Source organism: Triticum urartu, chromosome 7 (genome assembly GCF_003073215.2).
Source record: "Triticum urartu cultivar G1812 chromosome 7, Tu2.1, whole genome shotgun sequence".
Classification (NCBI taxonomy): Eukaryota; Viridiplantae; Streptophyta; class Magnoliopsida; order Poales; family Poaceae; genus Triticum; species Triticum urartu.
The window spans coordinates 553,524,596-553,536,775 of record NC_053028.1 but is presented as its reverse complement, the minus strand read 5'-3'; positions in this window follow the sequence as shown (position 1 = coordinate 553,536,775).

Below are 12,180 nucleotides of genomic sequence, written 5' to 3'. Positions count from 1 at the left end.
TGAGGGCGGCGGCCCTGCCCGCATCCTCCTGACCGGTGAGCTTCAGCTTCAAGCCGTACCTGCCCTCCAGATCTACGCGAACCTCGGCCACCCAGCGGTTGATCTCCTCCTCGACTCCGGCTTCGCGGGCCCCGACTGCATCTTCTCCTTGGGCGACTTGACGCTCCCTCGTCTCCAGTCGCTCGAGCTCGAGGCTGCGCTCCACGGCTTCCAGGGCCAGCATCTCCTCGCGCTGCCGGACCTCCTCTTCCTTCGTAGGCATCCCCCTCAGCGATGCAAGAGCGGCCCTGCGCGTCTCCACCTGCTGCTCAAGGGATGCGCTCCAGGCCTGAAGCCCCCACGCGCGCTCCTCCGTAGCCTCGCGGCGGCAATCGGCCTCACGAGCTTCTTCCAAAGCTCGCGAGCGGGCCTCATTTGCAATCTTGAGGGATGCATCGGCCTTCGCGTTCTCGAGGTCGCGATGATAGTAACCAAGGTTGATGGCCACTCGCAGCTTGCGCTCCTCCTCCACCAACCGAAGACCTTCAGCCTCAAGACGCGAGTCGACACCAGCAAGCTCTTCACTGAGGCGGCTCATCGCGCCCATCGCCTCCTGGAAGAGCTCGTGACGGACTACGCTGCGCCCGTGCTCGAGCTCGAACGCTCGACCCGCCTCGTCCTCCGCCTCGGGGGCTACGGGTGGAGCATCAAGTGGCGCGCCACCTCCCGGCAGGGGGCTGGGGGCTGGCGCCGTGCCTGACGTCAGCCCCTCCTCGCGAGGAGCCCTAGCTGATCGAGGCTCGCTGCTTGAAGAGGAACCGAAGACCGAGGTCAGTCAGTGACTGCTCATGAGCAGAGGAGGGGTCTTGGGCACGCCTGCCAAGCCCCACGCCAGACCGTGGGCGAGGGGCGGCCAAACCACGGACTTAGCACATCCCGAAGGCGGGGACGCGCCTCCGACCGACCCTGCTCCAGGGGCGGCAAGAAGGCCAGGAATGCTCAACCGCGACGGGGGAATCGAAGAAGGAGGAGGCCGCTTCTCGGAAGACGCAACAGCTTCAGCAGAAGGAGCCCTGGAGGACAGGCATCAGGATAAGAAGACCACATGCAAAAAGTCACGGCGACGAGATACTTACGCGTCAATGGTGATGTACTTTCGTCGCTTCAACGGCCCGAAGATCTTGCTGCCGCCGGGGGATCCCTTCCTCTTGCGGAGCTCCTCGAAGTCCACACAAAGGCGACCGAAGCGCTGGACGTGACGGCCGGTGCGCGGTGAAGCCAAAGAAGACCCAAGAGGGATGACCTCAAGGGAGCCCGGCTGAGGCGAACAGCCCGGCTCCTCCCCACTGTGACCTTGATAACCCACAAGTATAGGGGATCGCAACAGTTTTCGAGGGTAGAGTATTCAACCCAAATTTATTGATTCGACACAAGGGGAGCCAAAGAATATTCTCAAGTATTAGCAGCTGAGTTGTCAATTCAACCACACCCAGAAACTTAATATCTGCAGCAAAGTGTTTAGTAGCAAAGTAATATGATAGTAGTGATAACGGTAACAAAAGGTAACGGTAGTAAAAGCAATGTTTTTGGTATTTTGTAGTGATGATAGCAATAGCAACGGGAAAGTAAATAAGCGAAGAACAATATATGGAAAGCTCGTAGGCAATGGATCAGTGATGGAGAATTATGCCGGATGCGGTTCATCATGTAACAGTCATAACCTAGGGTGACACAGAACTAGCTCCAGTTCATTGATATAATGTAGGCATGTATTCCGAATATAGTCATACGTGCTTATGGAAAAGAACTTGCATGACATCTTTTGTCCTACCCTCCCGTGGCAGCGGAGTCCTTACGGAAACTAAGGGATATTAAGGCCTCCTTTTAATAGAGAACCAGAACAAAGCATTAACACATAGTGAATACATGAACTCCTCAAACTACGGTCATCATCGGTAAGTATCCCGATTATTGTCACTTCGGCGTTAACGGATCATAACACATAATAGGTGACTATAGACTTGCAAGATAGGATCAAGAACACTCATATATTGATGAAAACATAATAGGTTCAGATCTGAAATCATGGCACTCGGGCCCTAGTGACAAGCATTAAGCATAGCAAAGTCATAGCAACATCAATATCAGAACATAGTGGATACTAGGGATCAAACCCTAACAAAACTAACTCGACTACATGATAGATCCCATCCAACCCATCACCGTCCAGCAAGCCTACGATGGAATTACTCACGCACGGCGGTGAGCATCATGAAATTGGTGATGGAGGATGGTTGATGATGATGGTGGCGACGGATTCCCCTCTCCGGAGCCCCGAACGGACTCCAGATCAGCCCTCCCGAGAGGTTTTAGGGCTTGGCGGCGGCTCTGTATCGTAAAACGCAATGATTTCTTCTCTCTGATTGTTTTCTCCCCGAAACTCAATATATGGAGTTGGAGTTGGAGTCAGAGAGGCAACAGGGGGCCCACGAGGTAGGGGGGCGCGCCCCCCACTCTCGTGGAGAGGTGGTGGGCCCCCTGGACTTCATCTTTTGCAGGTATTTTTCTTATTTTCAGAAAAGTGGCTCCGTGAAGTTTCAGGTCATTCCGAGAACGTTTGCTCCTGCACAAAATAACACCATGGTAATTCTGCTGAAAACAGCGTCAGTCCGGGTTAGTTCCATTCAAATCATGCAAGTTAGAGTCCAAAACAAGGGAAAAAGTGTTTGGAAAAGTAGATACGTTGGAGACGTATCAACTCCCCCAAGCTTAAATCTTTGCCTGTCCTTAAGCAATTCAGTTGACAAACTGAAAGTGATAAAGAAAAACTTTTACAAACTCTGTTTGCTCTTGTTGTTGTAAATATGTAAAGCCAGCATTCAAGTTTTCAGCAAAGATTATAACTAACCACATTCACAATAACACATAGGTCTCAAGTTTACTCATATCAATAGCATAATCAACTAGCGAGCCATAATAATAAATCTCGGATGACAACACTTTCTCAAAACAATCATAATATGATATAACAAGATGGTATCTCGCTAGCCCTTTCTGAGACCGCAAAACATAAATGCAGAGCACCTTTAAAGACCAAGGACTGACTAGACATTGTAATTCATGGTAAAAGAGATCCAGTCAAGTCATACTCATGTAAACTAACAGTAATGAATGCAAATGACAGCGGTGCTCTCCAACTAGTGCTTTTTAATAAGAGGATGATGACTCAGCATAAAATTAAATAGATAGGCCCTTCGCAGAGGGAAGCAGGGATTTGTAGAGGTGACAGAGCTCGGTTTTGAAACAGAGGTGAATAATATTTTGAGCGGTACACTTTCATTGTCAACATAACAACCAAGAGATGGCGATATCTTCCATGCTACACACATTATAGGCGGTTCCCAAACAGAATGGTAAAGTTTATACTCCCCCTTCCACCAACGAGCATCAATCCATGGCTTGCTCAAAACAACGAGTGCCTCCAACTAACAAGAGTCCCAGGGGGAGTTTTGTTTGCAATTATTTTGATTTAGTTTGCATAAAGCATGGGACTGGGCATCCCGGTGACCAGCCATTTATCTCGTGAGTGAGGAGCGGAGTCCACTCCTCTTGAGAATAACCCGCCTAACATGGAAGATATAGACAGCCCTAGTTGATACATGAGCTATTCGAGCATATAAAACAGGATATTTATTTGAAGGTTTAGAGTTTGGCACATACAAATTTACTTGGAACGGCAGGTAGATACCGTATATAGGTAGGTATAGTGGACTCATATGGAATAACTTTGGGGTTTAAGGAATTTGGATGCACAAGCAGTATTCCCGTTTAGTACAGGTGAAGGCTAGCAAAAGACTGGGAAGCGACCAGCTAGAGAGCGACAACAGTCATGAAGGTGCATTAAAATTAATCAACACCGAATGCAAGCATGAGTAGGATAAAATCCACCATGAACATAAATATCGTGAAGGTTATGTTGATTTTGTTTCAACTACATGCATGAACATGTGCCAAGTCAAGTCACTTAAATCATTCAGAGGAGGATACCACCCTATCATACCACATCATAACCATTTTAATAGCATGTTGGCACGCAAGGTAAACCATTATAAATCATAGCTAATCAAGCATGGCATAAGAAACTATGATCTCTAGTTGTCATTGCAAACATGTTTATTCATAATAGGCTGAATCAGGAATGATGAACTAATCATATTTACAAAAACATAAGTGGTCGAGTTCATACCAGATTTTCTCATCTCAGCCAGTCCATCATATAACATCATAATTGCCTTCCACTTGCATGACCGAATAGTGTGAATAATAATAATAGTGCACGTGCATTGGACTAAGCTGGAATCTGCAGGCATTCAATAAACAGGAGAAGACAAGGCAATATGGGCTCTTTTGTCAGATCAACAATAATGCATATAAGAGCCACTTCAACAATTTAATTATGGTCTTCTCCTATCGACCCCCAAAGAAAAGAAATAAAACTATTTACACGGGAAAGCTCCCAACAAGCAAAAGAAGAACATGAAATATTTTTGGGTTTTCTTTCTACTACAAGCATGGAAATTAAACTAATTAAAAGCTACAACTAATTTTTTTTGTTTTTCTTAAGGTTTATTAAACACACAAGAAGAAAGCATAAAAAGGAAAATAAACTAGCATGGATGATACAAATGAAAAAGTATGAGCACCGACATCTACCAATGAGTGTGTGAACATAAATGTAATGTCGGTGGGAAATACGTACTCCCCCAAGCTTAGGCTTTTGGCCTAAGTTGGTCTATGGCCACGGCTGGCCTGGCGGATATCCATAATAGTAGTTGGGGTCATACTGGGAAGAAGAAGAGGAAGACTCAGATTGCCACTGGCTGACAATCATCTCCGGATCCCACTGGTAATTAGACTATCGTGAAGGATCAACTTGTGGTTCCGGCTCTGGCTCCTCGGCTGGTGCAGGGTTCTGGTAGGTGTGAATAGCCTTCAACGGAACAAGGTACATGACTGAAGATAAATCAAACAAAGAAGGAGCAAGCAGGGTAATAGTCTCAGGATGATGTTTGTTAAAGAACAATTAATATTTAAGCTCTCCTTCCCTATTCTTAACAATAAAATCATGTGCCACCATACTTTTATAATGTAGATAAACATGAGCCAGCACCTTTTCTTCCTTCTCAAAATGCCTAATAGGTATGTTAAAATGTGCAGCTAGGCGTGAAGCATAGATGCCTCCAAAGATGGGGCCCCTGGTACGGTTCAGACTTAACCGTTTGGCAATAATACCGCCCATACTAAAAGTGTTATCACTGTATAAACCGTGGAGCAGAATAATTATATCAGGGATGCGAAGGACAACGACTAGCAAATAATGCAAAGTAACGTAAAACAGGAAAATGCATGCTAGTGATTCGTGCATCGGAAACCTTCCTAGTTTCCCCTACAGTGATAGTATCAATAAACCCCTCCACATCATCATGATGTGGTTCTTCTGTCTTGCCATCAAAAGGGACTAAACAAATCCGACAAAAATCATAAAGTGACATCTCCTTATGCTCATCATATAAATGAAACTCCACCGTAGGTGGCGAATTCCTAGAATGGAAATGAAAGTTTTGCACAAAGGTATTTGTGAGTAAGACATACTGATCGCATTGGTCATGGAGGAAAGCGGTGAGGCCTGCATTCTTAGCCAACTCATGAAAATCTTCATAAATACTGGCTGCTCTCAAGAAATCATCGGAAGGCCATTCACACGCCCGAACCTCCGCGGTGCGTGGCAAATTATACTTAGGCTTCGGTGCCTTTTCCTTCGAGCTTTGGCTCGATGAGCCCCTCAATAGTCTCCTCATCATTTTCTGAAAAATTCTGAAATTTTTAGTAACTCCAAAATAAAAGTAAACCAAACTCAATAATATTGATAACAACTACTCCTACAAGTGCCTAGGGCCTATATCATGCATCAAAACTACTTTTGACCATATAAATTTGGCATGCAAGCTCAAGAACAGGGTCACCTAAGCAGCAAAAATTTGCAATGAATAAAGCACTAGAACAAAAACTAATTGGACCAATGGAGGAGTGACATACCAAGGAACAATCTCCCCAAGCAGTTTTCTGAGAGGTGCTTTGAGCAAGGAGATCGAAAATGGCAGCAAAATGAGCTAGAACTCGTGCTTGAGCTGGATATTCATGTTTGTGGGAGGAAGATGAAGTGTATGGGTGAAATAATGAGTGGAGGAGGGCCACCATGGGCCCACGAGGCAGGGGAGCGCCCAGGGGGTAGTGTGTGCCCTCCACCCTCGTGGGCAGGTGGTTGACCCCCCTGCTGTGTTCTCAGTGCCAAATATTCTCAAATATTCTAGAAAAAATCATATTTAAATTTCAGGGCATTTGGAGAACTTTTATTTTCGAGGTATTTTTATATTGCACGGATAATCAGATAACAGACAGAAAAATATTTATTTTCATTTTATTTAATATAAGTAACAGAAAGTAAAAGTGGGGTACAGAAGGTTGTGCCTTCTAGTTTCATCCATCTCATGATCATCAAAAGGAATCCACCAACAAGGTTGATCAAGTCTTGTTAACGAACTCATTCCGAATAACATGGAACCAGAGAAATTTCGAATAACACTATGTTACCTCAACGGGGATATGCACGTCCCCAATAATAAGAATATCATATTTCTTCTGGACAGTAGGAAGAGGAAATTCAAAACCTCCAAATATAATCGATGGCATTTTTCCAATAGAGTTGATACTATGAACTTGAGGTTGTTTCCTCGGAAAGTGTATCGTATGCTCATTACCATTAACATGAAAAGTGACATTGCCTTCAGTGCAATCAATAACAGCCCCTGCAATATTCAAAAAGGGTCTTCCAAGAATAATAGACATACTATCGTCCTCGGGAATATCAAGAATAACAAAGTCCGTTAAAATAGTAACGATTGCAACTACAACAGGCACATCCTCACAAATACCGACAGGTATAGCAGTTGATTTATCAGCCATTTGCAAAGATATTTCAGTAGGTGTCAACTTATTCAAATCAAGTCTACGATATAAAGGGAGAGGCATAAAACTAACACCGGCTCCAAGATCACATAAAGCAGTTTTAACATAATTTCTTTTAATGGAGCATGGTATAGTTGGTACACCGGGATCTCCAAGTTTCTTTGGTATTCCACCCTTAAAAGTATAATTAGCAAGCATGGTGGAAATTTCAGCTTCTGGTATCTTTCTTTTATTTGTAATTATATCCTTCATGTACTTAGCATAAGGATTGGTTTTGAGCATATCAGTTAATCGCATACGCAAAAAGATAGGTCTAATCATTTCAGCAAAGCGCTCAAAATCCTCATCATCCTTTTTCTTGGATGGTTTGGGAGGAAAAGGCATGGGTTTTTGAACCCATGGTTCTCTTTCTTTACCATGTTTTTTAGCAACAAAGTCTTTCTTATCATAACGTTGATTCTTAGATTGTGGGTTATCAAGATCAACAGCAGGTTCAATTTCCATGTCATTATCATTACTAGGTTGAGCATCATCATGAACATTATCATTAGCATTATCACTAGTTTCAGGTTCATTAACAGATTGTGTTTCAGCATCAAAAATAGAAATATCGTTTGGATTCTCAGGTGTCTCAGTAATAGGATCACTAGAAGCATGCAAAGTCCGATCATTTTTCTTTTTCTTCTTTTTAGAAGTACTAGGTGCATCTATATTATTTCTCTGAGAATCTTGATCAATTCTCTTAGGGTGGCCTTCAGGATACAAAGGTTCCTGAGTCATTCTACCAGTTCTAGTAGCCACTTTAACAGCATAATCATTATCTTTACTATTCAATTCATTGAGCAAATCATTTTGAGCTTTAAGTACTTGTTCTACTTGAGTGGTAACCATAGAAGCATGTTTACTAATAAGTTTAAGCTCACCTTTAACATTAGCCATATAATCACCCAAGTGTTCAAGCATATTTGAATTGTATTTCAATTGTCTACCAAAATAAGCATTAAAATCTTCTTGCTTAGCCATAAATTTATCAAACTCATCTAAGCATGGGCTAGCAAATTTAGTAAATGGGATTTCAGCTTTATCATATCTATAGAGAGAATTTACCTTTACTACCTGTGCTGGGTTATCAAGACCATGAGTTTCTTCAATAGGAGAAGGATTTGGATTATATGTTTCTTCAACAGGCGGTAAATTAAGACCATGTATTTCTTCAATAGGAGGTAAATTCTTAACATCTTCAACTTTAATACCTTTTTCTTTCATAGATTTCTTTGCCTCTTGCATATCTTCAGGACTGAGAAATAGAATACCCCTCTTCTTCGGAGTTGGTTTAGGAATAGGATCAGGAATTGGCTCCGGAGGTGTCCAATTATTTTCATTTGTCAACATATTATTCAATAGAATTTCAGCTTCATCCCGTGTTCTTTCCCTGAAAACAGAACCAGCACAACTATCCAGGTAATCTCTAGAGGCATCGGTTAGTCCATTATAAAAGATATCAAGTATTTAATTTTTCTTAAGATGATGATCAGGCAAAGCATTAAGTAATTGGAGAAGCCTCCCCCAAGCTTGTGGGAGACTCTCTTCTTCAATTTGCACAAAATTATATATATCCCTTAAAGCAGCTTGTTTCTTATGAGCAGGGAAATATTTAACAGAGAAGTAATAAATCATATCCTGGGGACTACGCACACAACCAGGATCAAGAGAATTAAACCATATCTTAGCATCACCCTTTAATGAGAACAGAAATATGTTGAGGATGTAAAAGTAACGAGTTCTCTCATCTTTAGTGAACAGGGTAGCTATATCATTTAATTTAGTAAGATGTGCCACAACAGTTTCAAATTCATAACCATGAAAAGGATCAGATTCAACCAAAATAATTATATCAGGATCAATAGAGAATTCATAATCCTTATCAGTAACAAAGATAGGTGAAGTAGCAAAAGCAGGGTCAGGTTTCATTCTAGCATTTAGAGATTGCTTACTCCATTTAGCTAATAACCTTTTGAGTTCATTTCTATTTTTGCCTCGTCGTTGAGCACACGAGGCCGGCCGAGCGCCAGCTCGAAGGATGGAGGCGCAGTCGGCGAGGATGATACGTATCCAACGTATCTATAATTTTTGATTGCTCCATGCTATATTATCTACTGTTTTGGACCTTTTTGGGCTTTATTATCCACTTTTATATTATTTTTGGGACTAACCTATTAACCGGAGGCCCAGCCCAGAATTAATGTTTTTGCCTATTTTAGGGTTTCGAAGAAAAGGAATATCAAACGGAGTCCAAACGGAATGAAACTTTCGGGAACGTGATTTTTGGAACGAACAAGACCCAGGAGACTTGGACCCTACGTCAAGAAATAAAGGAGGAAGCCACAAGGTAGGGGGCGCGCCTACCCCCCCCCCCCCGGCGCCCCCCCCCCCCCCGTGGGCCCCCTGTTGCTCCACCGACATACTCCTTCCTCCTATATATACCTACGTACCCCCCCAAACGATCAGATACGGAGCCAAAAACCTAATTCCACCGCCGCAACCTTCTGTATCCATGAGATCCCATCTTGGGGCCTGTTACGGAGCTCTGCCAGAGGGGGCATCCATCACGGAGGGCTTCTACATCAACACCATAGCCTCTCCGATGAAGTGTGAGTAGTTTACCTCAGACCTTCGGGTCCATAGTTATTAGCTAGATGGCTTCTTCTCTCTTTTTGGATCTCAATACAATGTTTTCCCCCTCTCTTGTGGAGATCTATTCGATGTAATCTTATTTTTGTGGTGTGTTTGTTGAGACCGATGAATTGTGGGTTTATGATCAAGATTATCTATGAACAATATTTGAATCTTCTCTGAATTCTTTTATGTATGATTGGTTATCTTTGCAAGTCTCTTCAAAATTATCAGTTTGGTTTGGCCTACTAGATTGATCTTTCTTGCAACGGGAGAAGTGCTTAGCTTTGGGTTCAATCTTGCGGTGTCCTTTCCCAGTGACAGTAGGGGCAGCAAGGCACATATTGTATTGTTGCCATCGAGGATAACAAGATGGGGTTTTTATCATATTGCATGAATTTATCCCTCTACATCATGTCATCTTGCTTAATGTTACTCTGTTTTCATGAACTTAATACTCTAGATGCATGCTGGATAGCGGTCGACGAGTGGAGTAATAGTAGTAGATGCAGGCAGGAGTCGGTCTACTTGTCTCGGACGTGATGCCTATATACATGATCATACCTAGATATTCTCATAACTATGCTCAATTCTGTCAATTGCTCAACAGTAATTCGTTCACACACCGTAAAATACTTATGCTCTTGAGAGAAGCCACTAGTGAAACCTATGGCCCCCGGGTCTATCTTCATCATATTAATCTTCCAATACTTAGTTATTTCCTTTGCTTTTTTACTTTGCTTTTATTTTACATTGCATCTTTATCACAAAAATACCAAAAATATTATTCTATCATATCTATCAGATCTCACTCTCGTAAGTGATCGTGAAGGGATTGACAACGCCTTATCGCGTTGGTTGCGAGGAGTTATTTGTTTGTGCAGGTACGAGGGGCTCACGCATAGCCTCCTGCTCGATTGATACCTTGGTTCTCAAAAACTGAGGAAAATACTTACGCTACTTTGCTGCATCATCCTTTCCTCTTCAAGGAAGTCAAACGCAGTGCTTAAGAGGTAGCAAGAAGATTTCTGGCGCTGTTGCCGGGGAGTCTACGCAAAAGTCAACATACCAAGTACCCATCAAAACCCTTATCTCCCGCATTACATTATTTGCCATTTGCCTCTCGTTTTTCTCTCCCCCACTTCACCCTTGCCGTTTTATTCGCCCTCTCTCTCTATCCTCCCTCTCTTTCTCTATTTTCCTCTTTTCGCTCGCTTTTCCCTCGCCATGTCGGAACCAAAAAGAATTGGGGGTTCTCTCCCAAGTTCTAGTGCTTTAGACAATCCTGCTATCTTATCTAAACTCATAAGTTGAAATGCTATGGAAAAAATTGCCGGAGTTATCAATGAGAACCTTAGTAATTTTGATGAAGATGACTCTAGAATTTTTCGTTATTTACTTGATGAATCTTTGAAAGATGCTTGGGATAGGCTGTTAAGGATCCGGGCTAGCTATGTACCCCAATATCAAATTGAGGTTTACTTAAAAGGCTTTTATGTTGGGCTGCCCGCTTCATTCAAACAAGTTTTAGATTCTATTTTAGAGGAGGGTTTTCTTGAAGGGGACCCCATAGATACCTATGAGAGGATTAAAACTATATTTGGGCACCCCATTAACGAGAAAGCTGAAATCACATCTCTTTTGCTTTCTTACCAAAATGAATCTATTAAAGAGATAAAAGCTAGCCTAGATGCCAATTTCTGCAACATTCTTAATCTTTATTCTACCATTAATGGACATGTACTTTGTCAAAATAGAAAGATTAATTCCATAGATAACAATTTTTCTCTCTTTTTCCCTAAAACCAAAGATGGCACTACCTAGATCTATCCTTGTTTTTATGCCTAGCTAGGGGTGTTAAACGATAGCGCTTGTTGGGAGGCAACCCAAATTTATTTTTATTCATTGATTATTGCTCCTGTTTAGTAATAAATAATTTACCTAGCCTCTGTTTTGGTTGTGTTTTTTGTGTTTAATTAGTGTTTGTGCCAAGTAGAACCGTTGGGAAGACTTGGGGAAAGTCTTGTTATCTTGCTGTAAAAAACAGAAACTTTAGCGCTCACGAGAACTTCTGCCATTTTTATTTGGAAAGTGGTATTTAGTTAATTCTTTTTGAATATGATTAATAGATAAATTCCTCACGTCCAGAAATTTATTTTAGAATTTTTGGGGTTCCATATCTTGCGCTAGCTACAGATTACTACAGACTGTTCTGTTTCTGACAGATTCTGTTTTTCGTGAGTTGTTTGCTTATTTGATGAATATATGGCTAGTAAAATAGTTTATAAACAATAGAGAAGTTGGAATACAGTAGGTTCAACACCAATATAAATAGATAATTAGTTCATTACAGTACCTTGAAGTGGTCTTTTGTTTTCTTTCGCTAACTCACGAGATTTTCTACTTTAAGTTTTGTGTTGTGAAATTTTCAAGTTTTGGGTAAAGATTTGATGGATTATGGAACAAGGATTGGCAAGATCCTAAGCTTTGGGATGCCCATGG